The sequence below is a fragment of the Agrilus planipennis genome, unplaced genomic scaffold (assembly GCF_000699045.2).
Source record: "Agrilus planipennis isolate EAB-ADULT unplaced genomic scaffold, Apla_2.0 scaffold34, whole genome shotgun sequence".
Classification (NCBI taxonomy): Eukaryota; Metazoa; Arthropoda; class Insecta; order Coleoptera; family Buprestidae; genus Agrilus; species Agrilus planipennis.
In genome coordinates, this window is record NW_020439170.1 from 1,481,466 (window position 1) to 1,500,757 (window position 19,292).

At 34.8% G+C, this 19,292-nt stretch overlaps 1 long non-coding RNA gene across 1 annotated transcript in view; it reads left to right on the top strand.

Annotated features, from left to right (window-relative positions):
* The first annotated feature begins 4,534 nt into the window (after positions 1-4,534).
* Positions 4,535-19,292, top strand: part of LOC108735134 — a 478,298-nt gene continuing 463,540 nt past the window's right edge. The window contains exon 1 of the long non-coding RNA XR_003231814.1: positions 4,535-4,594. This is a non-coding gene — a long non-coding RNA (uncharacterized LOC108735134). The remainder of the gene's footprint in view (positions 4,595-19,292) is intronic.

Consider the following 19,292-nt stretch of genomic DNA (forward strand, 5'->3'; position numbering starts at 1 on the left):
ATGGTGTATGTGTATCTACCTACATATGCGCAGTATGTGCGTTACATGAAATAATGACAATTATATTATTAACTCATCGAATTGTTTCTCCATATTACTCTGAAAAATCTTGGTTTAAATACAGAATTTGTGAGTGCTGGGCAAATATGACAAATACTTAAAAAAAAGCTTTTAACATATTCGCCTATTTTTGAATTTGATCGAACAACTGCAAAAAGTAGTAGCGAATGTAATATAACAAAAGAAATTAGCAGCAAAGAAGAAAGTAAAATTGCAAAAATGTTTCAATTAAAAATTATCTACGTTCCCCTAGTACTTCTTCTATTAAATTTAGTTTGTTTAAGTGTGTATATCTACAGAATACTTTCCACTTTTATTAAACCACTTATTTTTTTTTCTTTTTTTTGACCGCGTAACCCGTAGCTGAATTTATGTTTCTTTGCGATACGCGAAAATTTGCCATGTATAAATCATCTTCAACTTGTTTGTAGTTACAGCCAAATAAAACTTTTTATATTAGTGCTTATCCTGAAGGCTGTATATCAAAATGGTAGGATGTTTTGTATTGGATTTTATCCCCTTATTCGAGAGGATATACTACTACAAGTTGGTAGAAGCTGTTAGAAAAAACAGCAAGTGTTAAAAAAACGCAATAATAAAACTGTATCTGACGATTGTGAAAATGAGATTGTTACCGAAAAAGTTTTGCGATAATATTTTTACGACAATGCTTTATATTTGAAGAAGTTTTTTATATGGAAAGTTACATTTGGTTTTTTTAAATAGGCACTAGATGCTTTTAATAAGTATATTCCAGTCCTGTTTATTGAAAATACGATGTCATCCCAGACTAGCGTCAGAAAAAGAAAACTTCAAATTTATTCCGAGTTTTCAATGCTGTCTACATCTAACTTTATTATCTGTCTTTACTTGTGCTTTTTTATAATAATATCGCAATGTATAATCGCTTGAAACTTCGGCACAATGTAGCCTAAATGTCTAGGACATCATCCCTTTTTCTTTTACTCAAATAGACCTTGTTACCTAGTAGTTTTGAACTTCCATATATTAATAGCTCAGTAAATGTCGAATTTCTCTCGATATCAGACACTAAAAACAACCTAATGTCTACTATTTAATTTAATTTAAAACCATAACAATTGCTTTATACATACACCTTCTGAAGATGTTTTAATTACAGTTGTTATGATTTTAAATTAAGTAGTGAATAATAAACTGTAAGATCTATTTTCCGGCCGTTGTTATAATTTACAACCCTTACAAAATATAACGAGCATTTAATACCACCAAGTGAAGATGCATGGACTACATTTGTTACATTTGCAACTAATTTATTAACTGCGAAAACTATCAAATGCATGAAACTACTCACACTTATTTATATTTTAAATCCGAATCTTTTACTGTTTTACCAGGATTTCGTTTTATTTTATTGAATTTCACACAAAATTACATTAAAAAAAAATTTTTTACCCTCATTTAGCATTAACATATTAAAACATTACAGTGATGAAATTTAAAATTAGTTTCTTTTGTCTTTGGTTATATACAACAAAAAAGAAGAGTCAGTTAAATTGCCTTAAGTGAAAAGAAGCGTCCAACCTTTAAGGATTTAAAGTGTGGAGTTTTAAAACTGTGAATTAAAACCTCCACTTTTTAATTAAAAAGTTTGGGATAAGGTTTGGATTTATTTCTGCTTGCTTTAGCTCTACAGTTCTGTCATAAAAACTTAAAAAATATATTACAAAGAAACACATTTATTAGAACGAAATTGCACTATATAGTAATATTTTTAACATAAAACAATATATACATATATTGATATAATCATGAAAGCTGGTCTTGACAGCTGCTAGTGATGAACAAAGAAAAACGTAGACCAAGACTGTCCCTCTCGAGAACATACCCTTCCTCTAATACATAAATTGACTCTTCTTTCAAAGTAAAATTAGTTCGTCTCTATATTTCAACTGTGTGTTACACAGACGTAGTTACGAAGAAAACTACTCCTAGAACATGTAGGTACGAAGACCACTTACTACTAGAACATTCATTGCCTTTTTCAAACAGTGGTACACAAAGTTTGTCTTTTTTTGTATTTAGTGTTAAAATCTAGTAAAGCAAAAGCCGCGTTCCAAATATACACCTTTAACAATCTTTTTCGAATTTCTAAATTAACCGTTCGCGAGCATAGAAGTGACTTCTTTTTATTAAAGGCGACACGACCCTGCGCTATCCTCTGCTTTATATCCCTACTACTCCATCCGTCTGACTTATCTGACTTCCCAGGNTTTCGAATTTCTAAATTAACCGTTCGCGAGCATAGAAGTGACTTCTTTTTATTAAAGGCGACACGACCCTGCGCTATCCTCTGCTTTATATCCCTACTACTCCATCCGTCTGACTTATCTGACTTCCTAGATACCTAAAATCAGCTACTTCTAATTTTTCGTCTCCTATCTTTATATTCGCTATTTCTCTACCTTTTCTCCCCTTGTATACCAGTATTTTTGTTTTACTTTTATTTATTTTCATACAATACTGTTTTGGTCAATACCGCTTCCATTTTATTTTAATCTATCTCCTTGCTAAATGCTAATACTACTGTATCATCTACAAACCTAAGCATACTAATCTTTTGCCCCTGTACATCTATCCCTAGAGTTGTACTGTCTTTAATGATGTTAATCGCTTCTTCGATGAAAAGATTAAAAAGTAGCGGTGACATTGTGCATCCCTGTCTGACTCCCTTCCTAATATTTACTTTTCTACGTTGCAGCTCCAACTCTATAACTACCTGTTGATCTTTATAAAAACTAAGTATCACTCTTCTGTGTCTGTAACTCATCCCTAATTTTTAGGTATTTTTAACATCATGTCCCAATTAACACTGTCAAAAACTTTTTCTAATTATACAAATCCTATGTACGCACTCTTTCTTTTTTCTATCGTTTTCTCTATTGTTACCTCTCGCGTTCCTCTATTGCTCCTAAATCCAAATTGATCTTCCCCTATTAATTCTTTCGTCCTTTTTTTTTATCCTCCTCTGTACAATTCTAGTTAATGCTTTTGACGCAAGGGAAGTTTAGCTATTTGTTCTAAATGTCTCGCACCTATCCGCGCCTCTGTTTCTTCTGGAACTTTCGCATTCTCGAAAATTTGACTAACTACCTTAAACATACTCTGATATCTTATCCTGCATGTTTTAGAATTTCTCCCTGTATCCCATTTATACCTGGCGCCTTATTATTCTTTAAGTTTTTTAATGCTACATCGAACTCTTCTCTCATTATGGGATAATCTAGCTAACCTATCTCCACACTATCATCCTTCTCTAAATCTCTAATATATCTCCTAAGTCATGACCTTTTTATAGGTTCTCTAAATATTCCTTCCACCTATCTCCCGCCTTTTCCTCATTTTGTCTGCCTCGTTTCTTATTTTATTACTATTGCACCCTACATCTCTAAAACCTACCCTACTTCGAAACTTTTTATCAGTATAAATTAGTCCTTTTGAAATTGGTAAAATTATTCGAGCAACTTTTTGTTATTTTTGTAAGTACAACTTCAGCATCAAAACGTTCATATTCGTGAAAACCGACTGTCAAAATCGAACCTGTCGATGCAGTAAGGAGTAGTAGGTGAATGTTATGCAGATATCGCCTTTATCGGGAATATTGGGTTAACGTATGTACTTGGAGGAATCTGAACGTCCCGGTACGTATGTACAATATGGCCCATTCATCACCTCCGCAGTGAGATCTGCATATTTTAAATGCGCGATCGGAATATTAGTGCCAATAACACGGGCTTTAGGAGCCCGCCCGGCCGTGAGTTATGATCCATTTTCACGTATGTGGATCATGAGCAGGGCCTCGAATACGAAAAAGATGAAGATACATGTCTATGTCTGCGATAACAGTACAGCAAGCACTGTAACAAATTACACTACAATTCGCTGTTTGTTATTATTAGGATGTATGTAAAATACTTATATTTTCTTTTGAATGTGCAAAAATTGTGTTGTTTTTTAAAATATTGAACTGTTTCATTTTTAGACTTGATATTGTAATGTTCGTGGGTTTATTTACACTAATTATTAAAGAACTTACAAACACTATTAAATTTATTTTTTATTTAAATTTATTTATTACTGCGCTATTTATTTCAGTTCTATCACTGTCAAATTATTTCTACTACTCCTCGGCGATCGTTTCTTCCTTTAAATACTCTTTTGTTTACTTTCTGAATCCTTCTGGAAACATCCGGATAGTTTATTTTTTTTTTGAACTGTTTAACTGCTTTCCCAGAACTCAGGTACGACACACACCTTTACAAATACGGCGCACATGAAGAAAAGCGCCCACGGCTAGTCGGCGAATCGATAAGCCGTTCACACACACGTGTGCCCGATCGCACACAAACACACTCGTGCTCGCTACAATATTAATGTTTCAGTATTTATTTTTGTATGAATACTTCGTTATATCTAGTTTCTTTTCTTATTTACAGTTAAAATAAGCCGCTCAGTGTGAAGATGATACCCTCAACCTTTCGACGTGGCTACTGTGGTAAGTGTTTTACTGGTTTTGTTATTACTTTTGACATTTTTCATAAGAGAGCTGTATCCAATCGGTTGGAATCAACCCTCTCCTGTTACCTTTTTTTATGGCTACATTTATAACCTTTTACATGTGCATAAATTTTGTATTTCCTTCCCGTTGGAGGTTGGAGTGTGTGTACTTGTTGATAAACATAAAGTGCTGTAATTCCCTAAACTCGCACTTTGTACAGTACAGGCCCTTTAATCGCTAAATGGGTAGTAATCGGGCCGTATGTTGGGTGCCATGTATAGCTACATGTATGTTCAGCATCTGAACTTCGGTGCTGCTCCAAAACCTCCTCAACATCCTAATTTTCATGTAGCCGACGTTACAAATGAATTTGTACCGTGCGATTTGGCGGCCCGACTCTGCATCATATTTCAACAGAATCGTAACTTTGTCAGAACACTGTCTGATATTATTTGCAAGTTAGAGTAGTATTTCTTATAATTCTAAGTCAAACGTTTGTATGTTTGCAGTAACAATAATTCTCTTTGAAATTGACATGGAAAAAATATAAAACATGGGATAGGTAGCTTTAAATTAACCTGACAGGCTATGGATCACGGTTAATTTGCGCCTAATTATCCCCTGGTTTATATTTTTGTCTGCTAATTTTACAATGCAACTTCGAAGAGATTTTTTGTTACCGCATAGGTACATACAAACGCTTCACTCACGTACGTCGAATCAGTTAAGCCTTGCCTAACATTTGAAATACCTCAGTAGCAAGAAATGCCAACCAGATGGCGGTATATTGCCTTTATTTGAATACAACATAAACGTACAAGATAGAAGAAAAGTTTGCAGTAAGTTTGTGTTCTTTAACGTTGCAATAGAAATTCAAACAATCTGCAGGAAAAAGGGTTACTACAATATTATCTTTATTATCCCTACAAATTGTTTCTGTCTCTATATTTGCTGCTACAGTAAGTGGTGTGCACCACTGGCGACGATACCTATCCATCCAAATTTGATTTTTACTTAAGTTAAAGGCTAATTTTGGCTTCACTTATAATACCATTACATTAATGCTAATCTTTAAATAGACGGAGGATTTCTTAAAATCAGGTGCATTTCGTCCATAGTCGTTGCTCATATACTGCTACTCGCGTAAATATTGATCAATTACGAGATTGCGAACATAAATTGCAAAATATGTTACTGAGAATCGCTACTTTATTCAAGACCGGATTTTACCTTCCGCATCGACTCCTTTCTCGTTCAGGCTGCCCCGATCTCACGGGAGACTTTATGGTACGAGCAAAAGGGCAAAATATTCACATCTTTTGTACTAACATAGCGAATAACCCAATTTGAAAATCGGCATGGCGGATCAGTCGAGAAAGGTCACCGTCGCCATCGATGGTGCCAAACCAACCCCTCTGCCATCTCCCGTATAAAAAGCGAGTTCGACAGTTCAAATGGGAAACAACGACTGTTTGGCATTCCGAACATGCTATACATTCCCTTGAAAGAAACACAAACTCGTCCGCATGTGTCTAAACTCGTCCCTTAGCCTGTAAAACAAAATCGGCAAAAGTTAGAGACCGCAGCATCGGAAGTTTACTTTACTTGTTCTGATTGATACGGGCTTTAGTCTCGCTTATTTTATTACCGTACATTCAGATAAAAGCCGAGCCACTGTTAAATCGAAAAGGAATTTTTAATCAATTGAAAAGTAAATGCTTTTTCTGATGACATGCTCGCATTTAGAGCTTTATAGAGTATCTCTTTTGTATGTGTATAGTGATGAGTACAAGAAAAGTTGTGCATCATTCAAAAATTACAAGAGTTTGAGCGGCTGTTTTTATGGAATGCTCAAACCAATGAAAAAATCGGTTGCCTGTAAAGTCGGTTTATTGACGATAGTTGAACGTGAAAACGTCATAAGAAAATAGTGATGGAATGGTTTCATTTTTTCAAAGAAAATTTTAATTTTATTTGTTTGATAGATATTTTGTATGGATATAGAGAAGGAGGTAAATGGAAATGTATTGCTGTCCACGCGGACGCATCGCTCACTCAAGTAGGAGAGAGCAAATGTCGAACGCTACCGAACGCGGAGGTCGATTGTGCCTCTTTGTCGCTCGTTCCGCGCTCTCGCTTGCACTTCAAGCCTTAAATGGAACGACTCAGAGTGAGGTAACGCCGCATGAGTCATGTTTTTTCGTGCGTGCATCGAATTATAAGACGTTGTCATGTCAAAAAATACGTTGAAGTGAGAAAGTTACTTAGAACAATAACAAAAGGTAACGCATATTGCTCACTATTGTTTATTGATTTTACAAGTAAAATATTTGTTTTGATTCTTTTATTCTAATGAAGTAATATAAAGGCTACAAAATACAATTATAAAAATCAACAGGTGATGTTATTAGGTTTATAACCCAAATAAATGGTTTAAATTTGAATAATAAATATAGCATCTCCAACTAGGTTAGCTTAATATGATGGAGTTCTATTTTCTGAACTAGTAGCGCTCCACACTATTTTCATATCAAGTCCCTAGCTTAATGAAACTTTGGACCTTGTGTTTTGAAAATATGAGATCAAGATAAGTTTAGCCGATTTAGTGGGTCACATTAAGAAAAGTATTAAAAAGCTAAAAGTAACGTTGTCATTATTCATATATGAAACTAAGAATAGAGTTTATTTTTCTTTATTTTGGCAATATATGGAATTACGTAGTCGCAGATTTTATCCATTCGCATCTATTATAGTTTTTATATGTATCTAATCGATGAACTGGATTTAAAAATAAAAAAAATCGAGTACTGATGTTCGTCTAAGTCTCTAAAAGGTGAAAGAAAAAATAACAGATGGATCCTTCATGCCTATAAAACGGCTGAAGGCGCTCTGTTGCAGCAATTTATATAATATATTTTAGGTCTTTTTGGCAGCAAGTTGCAATAAAACTTGTGCCATAAATAAAATTTTTCCAGTTCCCTTCAAGAGTCTAAAGTTTAACAGCTTCTTTCGTTCTGTTCTGTTTTTCGTTCGGTTTTTGCGTTAGACAGGTCGTTTTTTCTCTACTTTTCTAACAATATAATTTTCCCATCGCGGCTCGATTTTCGATGAATTATTGGTTGATTTTTCATCATTGTGTTATAACAATGCTTCTTCGACAAGTTTTTACATATTTTTAAAGCTGTATTTTTATTTTCATTCCAAGTTATATGTTTTTGTTATATAAGAATAGGAATAGTTGAAGCTTTTAGATTTTTAGGTATAGTAACTATACCGAAATATTAAGAAACTAGATACGTTTTAGTTCGATGTTTTTATATTTTTGTCAACATATAGTGACTTGCAGCTTTTATTTCTCTAAAAACATGCGACCGATCGTTCCGCAGTCTTGTTTAATGAATGTAGAATGCTGAATTACTATTATAGGTAGGCATATAGATTTTTAATGAAGTCTGCTTTTTCTATATTCTATTATTGTTTTGTTATTAAACTAGAGGTCAGTGGTGTATGTAAAACTGTTTTTATGCATCATATCTACACAATTTAAAATAATTAATGAAGACAATAATCATCCAAACAGTATATTAATAAAATAAATTATAATATATTCAAATATAATCAAATTAGTATGAGTACCTCTAAAAACTAATTTTAACATTATCTGAATTGAAAAGATAATTGGATTAATACAAACGCGCATTGTAATTGAAATAAAAGAGTAATTTTCAAAAATTCAGAGTACGCAAAGTAAATTCAATTTCACTAGTAGTTTTTAATGCTGCATAATAAAATTTAACATTCAGTTATTCGTTTGTGATGTTTTAACGCATTAAAGAAAATTAGAAAATTTTATTCCTTTTCGACCGTTAGAAAACCGTACAACTATTCACTAATGTAACGTGAAGTATGTTATTCTAGTTTAATTTCAGTCTGCTCTGAGGATAAGGATATTTAATTTGAACGAGGATAAATTCAAGCATATACTACAGTAAAATAATTTTCCAGCAGTTTTAGTGCTTCTGATTGTGAGTAAAATTATGGTAGGGTTAAGGAAAATCACTTTGCCCAGCATTAAATTAAATTTAACTCTAATCCAATCTTGTTACATTTCCTAAACGCAATGACTGCAATGAATAGAAACTGTTATTTTATTTTCTATATACTTACCCAAGACGCGACTAATATCATTAAAAGCAGGAAAATCTTATATTAAGGATAGATTAGTATGCTTAGACTTGCAGATGCAAAAAGTAAATATAAAGATAGATGACGAAAAATTAGGAGAGGTATTTAGGAAGTCAGATAATTCAGGATGAATGGAGCAGTAGAGATATAAGAGAAAAGGATGGAGCAGGGTCGAGTCGCCTTTAACCTACAGAAGTCACTGGCAAACGGTTAATTTAGAATTTCTAAGAAGATTGTTTAAGGTGTATGTTTGAGAGCACTGTACGGGTTAGGTTTGTGGGATGTTCTAGTTTTAGGGAAATGTGAAGATTGGCTCAGGATAGGAAAGAGTGGAGGTGCGTGTTGTAGCAGTTTTAAAACTGTCGATCCTATGATGATGATTTGGTGATTTTATTTTAAAACGTTGTTTACTGCGTATACATAGATATAGTACAAATATCTGCCCTTTTTTTGTATCAAATTTTTCTCTTTCACTCGTCTAAATCAGCCAGACATCAGAACATGATACCCTGTTATTTAAAAACTAAGCAGGCTCTGTTGACAGGCGAATGTCTGTTACCGATTCAAATGTTTTTAGAACGATTTGTGATGGCTGTCAAATATGTTAGGTTAAAAGTGACAGGACCTGAAAATTTGGATAAAACCACGAATAAAGCCATTCAATATTGCCATATCCTTCATCCTCCCTATTTTACTTTCTCCCTCCGGTCTATATATACACGTTTAAATCTGCTAATTAAAATATGTATCTTTTCTGTATTATGGTCGAATAACGCATTTCTTGACTGATATGTCAATTTTTGAGGCATACATTTGTGTGGCAGCTGTTAGATTTGTTAATATGTTACATAATTTACATTAAAATAATTCAATTTTGCTATATCCTTTACAGTTATACTTTTATATATTTTTCTCTTTCACACTATTGCAGAAACGAAGACATCGACGTGAGTTACTGTCTTTACCCTCATAGTAATGTTAACTGCCACGTAATGACAATTGCGCTGCTCGCTTGAACGTCGAGAACAATTTTGCATTATTATTAGGGACAAGAACAACCGTATAAATTCCCGGGACGTTTGTTCGCTTATATAACAAAGAGCAGTGTCGTGTGAGAAATTGTGGTCTGCTGTTGCAATAGCGCTTTCATTTCCTGTTGTCCGTTCAAGTGACAACAAGCGTGAAAACTCCTATGGTGACATATGAGATAGGCAACTGGCTTATATTTGGTAATAGAACATGCTCGGTATGATTTGAATAACTTACTAAAACAAGAAGGGAGAAAATAGAAAAATATATTTCAGAACGCAGAAGTCATTTTCGCCTCATTCCCAAGTAGTTAACATTTGAATCATTGAGGACCTATCATTTGATAGTTGAAAATTTGAGGGAAATTATAATTTCACGAATTGTCCTTATGTAAATTGTATCTTAGACTATTAAAGGAATAATCTGAGTGTAATTTCTGCTCTGATTAATAACTTGCACAGTAGTACATGGTATGTAGTAATTTCTTTATATTGGACACTACGTATGCAAACGCTACCCAATATGTCTCACGGAGTTGTCGTACAGATGGTTTTAGTTTATTTGTTATTCTAATGACGCAAAAAAATATCCGGCTCGAAGGACCAAAAATGTGTCTAATATCTCTTATGTTGAAAGATGCCCCAGATATATGTAGGTTACAGAAATATTCTCATTCTGCTCTGGTAAACAACCTACACAATTGTTTTTAAGTGATTTATGTAGTTAGTACGTTTATGGAAATTTAAAAGAAATGGAAGAAGTAGTTACCACTAATAACGATGATTAGTATTGTAATAACACTTATGTGATATAAAAATGAATGCATTCACACAGATTCTTCTTAAATAGAACGAGACCCCCTTTTACGATTAATGTTAATTAAAGACGATTTCCTTTTTTGAATTGATAATTTTCCATTTAATTTTGTTAATAATTCGGGCGATCACGGAAAAGTAGATACTAATTATGAGGCTGTTAGAATTTTTTATGGTTATATTGGTTATGGATGTTTAAAGTACCTATCAACTTTGTACTGTAATAGAAACAAAAAACTTTTTTCAATATTGATACTCTCGAAACGTGGTAGTATACCTGGAAAAGTTATAGGAGAAATAAACAAGAAGTTCGCCAAGAACTTAACTTTTGCTATAACTCCTAAAGATCTTTACAGCTCATACAAGCATAACATATCCGTCAAAGAACTATTCCATTTGATGTACAAGATACAGTCATACGCTGCGGAGTTTTTGCGACCAAGTCTTTGCATCCTGAATGGAAATGTATCAGAATCGGACCGACCGAGTTTTTATACGGGTTCGTTCATGTATGTTAGTGTGCTGGCACGTGTTAGCTAAACTGAATGGAATCTGATGCCTTAAAGCGCAAATAAATGCATACATGGATACATTTGCACAAGCGAATCAACACACATAGATGTCTGGAAATTCAAGGCGGAAATTGCTTGTGTTTGATACTCGATTCGGAACGGTATGAGGAATCGAGAGGCAGGCAAAACGGCTTCCGAAAACGATACTTCAAACGGACACTTCAAAAGTATGTATATGCAGAATGGTTGTTTTTTTTTTATTCTGGCACGGAAATACACCTCTCTGTACACGTGGAAAGTTGAAAGAGGGCAACCTTTTCAGAGAGTTTCAATAAACTATTTAGAGTTTTTCTATAGACAAATAGAATAGTCAGATGATTTGTTATTGAAGCAATTTCAATTGATAAATTGACGATTGCGTAAGATAGTTACGAACAAGAACTCTACAGATTGGAGAAAAAACTTAACCCATGAGTAAAAAAGGGAAAATGCAAAAGTCCCTGCGCAGTGAGCGTCTGCGTGTCAATTTCTATTTTGTCCGGTGTTAAATACAAGTCGTAAACGTCCAAGCTTCAGCGTCATTCGAATGCGCACTACCTTTCTGCGCAGCGACTTACCGAGCACAACGTTGTAACTCTTTTGCTGGCGCCCATATTGTACACGTCCTATGTATAATTCCTGCTCCTCTGTAGTCTTCTTAGTCATAGATTATAGATGTCATGAAGATTAAGAAGTAAGCAGAAGAAATATCATATGCGATGTATTAGTTCAAGTAGGGGAGACCGGGGATAGTTGACTAGTTTTTTACTGAATAGTTCATATTTTTTGTGTTTTAATGTATATAGACAAGAAAAGCATGTTAATTGATAGAAAATATATTAACATAATAAAAATATGTAATATTTAGTTCTTAGTTTAGTATAATAGTGATGATTTAATGCATTTTACAAAATATTAAATCTTAGTCAATCTACCCCTGGCCCGGGGTAGGTAGACTATATGCCCAGGGTAAGTTGACTCATGTACCAGTAAGAGTCAAATCATGAGAAGGAGCAAATAATTACACATTTTGTTAATATAATTGAACCTTTTGTCAAAAAATAAACTGGCTAAAGTTTCCTCTGTGTCCAGGGTTAATTCTGCTCTCGTCAATTTCGGATTCTGTTCTAATTCTATTAATTTTTAATTTGGCCACGTAACGATTTAAAAGTCCAATGAAAAGTTAATTTATGTGTTGTTTTCAGCTACATATTTTATTGGGGTTGGTTGAATAATTATTCAACCAGCCCCGAAAAAAATTGGTCTACCAACCCCAGACGCCATTTTTAATTTTGATCGCATGGGTAGCCTAAACACTGCCGTTGACTTGAAAAATAAGATATGAAATATGATAAATGTGCCCTCATTAAATGCTAGGACTAATAGAAAAATGAGTTACATAAAACGAGTAGGCATCAGATCAAAAAATACAATTTATCAAAATATTACTTATGTAATTGAAATATGAAAAACATGTCAGTGTTCGAAAACAACGCACTACCGCGATGTGACGCTTCAGACAACTGAGCGGGACGCGAAATGTAATGCTTGGTTATGATCAGATGACATAGTTCATACACTGTCGAAGAGTTTTCGGTAGTTAGTCTACCTACCCCTGTAGTCAACTATCCTCAGTCTCCCCTACTCCTTCAATATATAGAAATTAAGGTAGTAAATAAATAAAAATAAATATATTTTGTCTCCAAGCAGTAGCAGTAGCCACATCAGTGTCTGAATTTTCTTAAAATTCGCTATAAGAGCTTAAGATTTAATTACGTTCCAATAAACCAAAGGGTAAATGAAAGCCACTTTGGAAGCCTTCTGTCTGTATGCACCTACCAACTGGGTCTATCTGGTCTAATGTATAACTGCGAAAATCGTGCAAGAGATGATACCGTCTACTTCCACAGGGGTTGAAATATACAATTCAAATCACATATTCGCCGCATAAATTACGTGGTAGAGATACTGAAGGAAACGAAAAGGAGGTGGAGAAACGGGAGGTCACTTTGCAAGTTGTTCAACCGTAAGTTTGATACTTCTATACGGACGTGTATGTATAAGTATTAGTTATATGTATGCGCGTGTGTGTGCAAAATGTTACGGTCAGTTTAATAACTAGCCCGATAAAAGCAGGGGTGTGTTTTACGACCGGGACACGGGCGACGGAGCAGCGGCGACTTCAAGCTTAGACCAATCGACCCCTTTCACCTCCCGGTCCTCTTATTCCATCCGAACGCCACCGTCGAGTCGCGGATGATTTGCGATCGGTTACTGGCGCGATTCCGACAGGACACGTACGAATAATACGAACGGCAAAATACTCCACCAAGACATTTCGTTAGATTTAGTCACTTCGACAAAGTGAACTTCTCCAAAACTTCGTAAAGTACGTCGAATATTGCATATGTAGCTTCCTACTGGGTTATTGTAATGTAACGCTAATTCGGAACAATTTCCATCCCCTTAGAAAATACCTTTTAATTCCATTCTAATTACATTTTTATAATGGGGTTTGTCGGCGATTTGAGACCAAAATCGGCAAAAGTATACAATAATGCAGACAACTGCCATGCTCACTATCAAACGGAAGCAAAGGCATGACCATGGTAACTGTACGGATGAGGTTAGCCTTGTAAAGCCTTGTATCAGGCAATATATCCTGTTGCTAAAACTATTAGTAGTGCAGAATAAAGCGGCACTACTAAAACTAATTAGCGGTTCTATTTGTTATTGAGATTAAGAACGTATAGATGTTTAATTAAACTCACCCCTAATTACCACAAAAAAACTTTATTTGACCGGACACGTGTGTTTCTCCCACTTCATCCGTGGGCATTATCAACGCGAGACTGGCGCGCACATTAGGGGCGAGTCTTCCTTTTAATTTTTAATTAATATTTACCACAGTCTCCTCTTTCTACTTTGTATAGACGTTTAATTTGCTTTTGAATTTTGTATTACACTTACATCTACTGTACACTTTAATTTACAATATGGACTATGTACATCGAACCCGTTTGTTTGAAACCAGCTTAGGCTATCTTGTAAACTGTCTTTGAGTTATGTGAGATATCTTAGAAACGAAAAACTACAACTTAAATTAACTTTGAATATGTTAATAAAGGGGGTGGAGTGTAGAAGTCCCTTTCTAAATATTATGGATAACAAGCTTCATTGGTCAATACAAAGGGGATGACTCTGGTAAAAGTAATAGTCTAAGATTTCACCATCTAACCCATTTCAGAGTGAAAGTTTAAACATTTATGGGGCAATAAAATTAAACGCTTTGAGTCTCGTTGGACCTGCATATCACAAAACATGACTTTATGACAGCCTTTTGGTTGTCAACCCTGATTAATTTGTGTACACATTTAATCTTTAGAGTTATTACTATTACAGTGCCACCCATAAGACTATTTTTACCCATAGGCACAAAAAAAACTCTTCTTGAAATTGAAACAAAGATTTTGATTCTGAAAGAAACTATTATATAAAAAAATGTAGACATTAAAAGAAACTGAATTTTGGATGAAACGAATTGATGAATAGGACTCGAACAATAACACTCACTTCGTTTGTGTTGCCTTTTCCTCCTGTATCCTTATAATCCTGAACATATCTCCATCAAAGGAGGAAGTTGGTAAGTTTTGATTAGATATTACTGCCTTCCAGTTAAGGAATTCCCTTTCACGTTTAGTTTAGATAAAATCATTCTATTTACTCAATCTTCCTTATCATTCGAACGCGGATGTCTTCATAACAAATGATTGTAAGGAAGTACTCTGCGCTAAAACGAAGTGAAAAAAAATGATGATTTTTTCTTAAAAAGACTTATACGGGACGTTTTAGGTCCATTCTGACCTCAAAAACAAATATTATTCTTAATCTAATCTGGCTATTTTTGACAAAATAATTTCAAAATATAAGTACAAAATAACGACGAATAACAGCGACGAGTAAGCACGTGCGGGTGCGGGATGAATTTACAGCTCATGACCGGGTGGACTTATTTTATGGAAATTAAATTTAAAGGATTTAATTAACGGCATTCATCATTGAGCGCACATGAATTGAGTCCCTGTGTCACGTTGATAGGGACAATCGCAGTCAGTTAAATGATGTCGACATTTTCGGTCTCTCCAATAACAATTAAAACGGACCCTTTGTTGCGACATTTGCACCTGGACGGCCCGAAATGACACTACGCGTGATTTTGCCCTGTAAACGCCCGTCGAGTCGACGAGTTCTCCTCTGTTTTAAAGGCCATTCATGCGCGTACTCCAATCCCATTGTTTCGATCTAATTGAAGGGAATTAAATGAATAAAAATTTTAATCAACTACTTCATTCACGGTAAATCTTTTGTCAAGTCCATATAAAAAATTCAAAGGAAATGGGTTTTTACAAAAGTCATTCCTTCATCCCCGTATTTTGAATTAAATAAAGAACGTTGCTAATAAAAAGCATCTGCAAATGAATATCTCAATACCTACTTTAACAATTTTTGAGTACCAAGTCATTTTCAGTTTAAATTTTTATTAAGCATCAGTGTCAGTAATTGAGTAGGTTGGGCATGAGGTTACCTCACTAACAGAAAGGAAATCAGTTTGTCGATATCAAGACGACATATGTTACTTCAGAGTGTAAATACTAAAACACAATTCAAAAAGTAAGGAATTTTTAAAAATTTGATAAATGGTTGTCTGCACCATTATTCATGGGGCACTCTGTAAACATGCGTAATGAGGGAGAGAGAATGTTCTAAGCAAGTTTTGCACCTTCAGTTCTAAAAGTGATAACGTCTGTCGATTTTTGTGAAAATTCAAGAGCCATCCGATTTCGTCGGAGGTTGTCTCAAATTATTGCAGTTGTAAGGAACATTAAGTAAGGGATTGATTAACTAGAATCAATTAGGAGTTGAAAAGCCTAAAAACTAATAGGCGAAACGTTGGTGTTGATTTTCTAATAAAATAAACCTTCATTCTCATCATCATCATCATAAGATCGTCAGTCCTAAGACTGGTCGGACACGCACCTTCACTCTTCCTATTCTGAGCTAATCTTCGCATTATTGCGAATAATAATCTAATCTAGGTCTACTTGTACTCCTCCTAACTCCCGTTTCTGCTTCTAATATCTCTCTGACTAGACATTCATGCCTGAGAAAGTGTCCTACCAACCTGTCTCGCCTATTTCCATAGAGTCCTCCGTTCTCCTATTCTTTCTAATACCTCTTCATTTCTTCATTTGAAGGCGAGCCGACCCTGGGCTATTCTCTGCTTTATATCCCTACTACTCCTTCCGTCCTGACTTATCTAACTTTATAGATACTTAAAATCAGCCACTTCTTCTAATTTTTCGTCTCCTATCTTTATATTCGCTCTTTCCCTACTTTTTCTTCCCTTGCATACCAGTATTTTTGTTTAACTTTTATTTATTTTCATACAATATTGTTTTGTCAATTCTGCTTCCATTGTATTTAAAGCTATCTCTAACTCCTTTTTGCTAGATGGTAATACTGTTATCTAAGCATACTAATCTTTTGCCCCTAATAGATCTTCCGCCCTTTTTTCCATCCTCCTCTGTAAAAATCTGTTCAAGATTTTTGACGCATGGGAAGTTAAGCTAATTGTTCTGAATATCTCACACCTATCATCGCCTCTCTTTAAATATGGTTTCTACAACGTTCCTTTTATAATCCTCTGGGACTTTTCCCGTCTCGTAAATGTGTCTAACTAGCTTAAACGTACGATCTTTAACTTCTTGTTCTGCATGTTTTAGAATTTTCGCCTTCATCTTCAACTGCTTATTAATTATTATTCTTAGAATCAGTTAAGGTCAGATTCAGGGATTCACTCTAAAGAGGGCGCGAATGTTAAGGGCGCAAAAATTTTGAATAATAAGTCATGTTCTTGGTTTAAACTTTTTGTTTTTCATCAATACTTATTAATGATTTTGTATTGTTCATAAGGTAGTTACTGACAAGCTGCTGTGCTGGTCTAAACAAAAGAGTAGAGCGTAAGTAATATTTAATGATGCCGTTAAGCGAGCTACATAGTGTGGAATCGTCCGAGGCGAACGCGGTTGTTTTGCTATTAATTTACTAACAGCAAAAGAATGAAGTAAAATTGCTAAACAACAAACAGGAACGCGAATCTTGTACTGCGATGTTACACTTAACTACAACGCAAAACTCTCCGGATGAATTTGATAAAAACTCGCCACGATTCCCCACGGTAATTTTCTACCGAACAACTTCTCCTTCCGCTAAGTTTTTTAATTTACAAGCGCGTTCAGGAAGTGAGAGATGTATAATACTTCGCCGGAGCGTACCGAAAATAAGAAAGAAAAGAAAAACATGAGGCAATATACCTACCAGCAATTTGCGTATTTGCACTTGATCCTCGAGCAAGTAAACATTCCACGCGTTGGGTTTTATATGTATAGATGTGCTACTAATATTCTTAAAGGTAGGAAGGGCAAACCCAAAAATGGGATGTTTCCTTATCTCCCCTCATCAGAGGGAGCTTTTCGTACCCCCTTCATCTCTTCTCCCTTGCTCATTATGTATTAAAATTAGGAAAATGTTGTAGAATGATCCCGAAATTCGTTTGCCTTTCTATCCTTCTTCAAGGATACCTACTGATTATGTATTAGAAATGGCAAAATTTATTGCAATAATGTCTTGACGTAGGATATTAATAAAGCAAACCCGTTTTCGAATGCAGATGCACTCTCTTAAATGCGAATTTAACTTATGCTTCTATCAATATTTGTAAATACAGTGGATTTCATTTATTACGACCTCTATAGTTAAATTTAAGTCCCTTGAATTTAAAGCATACTTTAGTAGAAAATTCATGTGGCTATAGCGACTTCGGATGTAACGCTTAGTTCGGTGGTAGCAACAGTTTTTAATTAATCATTTGTAACAAATCAGTAGTAATCCCAATCAGATATAGCGACCGGAGCCGGCCGCCATTGACACAAAGAGCTTTAAAATAATTCGAAGTGGTCTGTATTCTGTCGAAACTGCCAGACGCGGATCGCGATTTCGATCTTTTTTGATCTCATCAGCACGTCGCAGGCAGCTCCGACAGAACACAGACCTTCCGGTGTAGTCCACACAGACCAACTTTTACCTGCTGCCTTAACAGCTCGTTTTAGAAAATACGATAAATGGCTCTGTAAACGCCATCTGTAGTACAGTGCTACATTTTAGGACTACGTATGCTCTTTTACAAAGAGCTTTCTTATCTTTTGCTTACATCCATACAGATGATCAACAAGTGTGGCGTCTTATACCGTTTGCGTATAGATGCTGGGTAGGTAAGTGTGTGCGTTAAAATGTTTCAGTTACAAAGTGATATTGTGAGTAGCAACTGTATTTAGTAAACTTTTGAATAAGTATGACTCCTAGATGCACATTTACTATTAAATCGTTTGAATTGAATTAAATTGAAAAATGGTGAAAACTATACATACGTGTCTGTATCTCTTTACCTTTGCCTGTAACGACTCCCGGATATAACGACGAAATTACAGTGGTTTCGTCGTCGTCGTTATACCCGAAATCTATTGTATTTACAGCCCATTTCAATTTGTTTGAATTGTGACCTTAAAGAAATCTGCGCGAAGATAGAAAGAATACACACTAGCCGTTAGCAAGACAGAAATAGTTGGAACAAGCTTGTACGAGTAGAGCTCTCGATGGGCAGTCTTGGGAGATAGGCTAGAAATGTACAGTACTAAACGAAAATGTTTAGCAATTTCTTAAAATCTGTCATATTTGTCTGCGTAGCTCATTTCTTTACCGATCATCGAGTGAGAGCTAGGCAAAAGTGTACGGTACCACTTGCAAAATTATTTAAACTGCCTTGTTAAAATTTAAGAATATGCTTTATTTAAAAGCATATTTAGTCAAAAATAATAACAAGCGAATTAACTTAATGCTCTACACACCTATAAAACTTTTGCTTTGTTTTCTATTGTTAATTTATATACATTTTTGTTTCAAGAAATTGCTAAACATTTTCGTCTAGTACTGTACAGTTCTAGCCGATCTCCTAAGACCGCCCATCGAGAGCTCTGCTCGTTCAAGCTTGTTCCAACT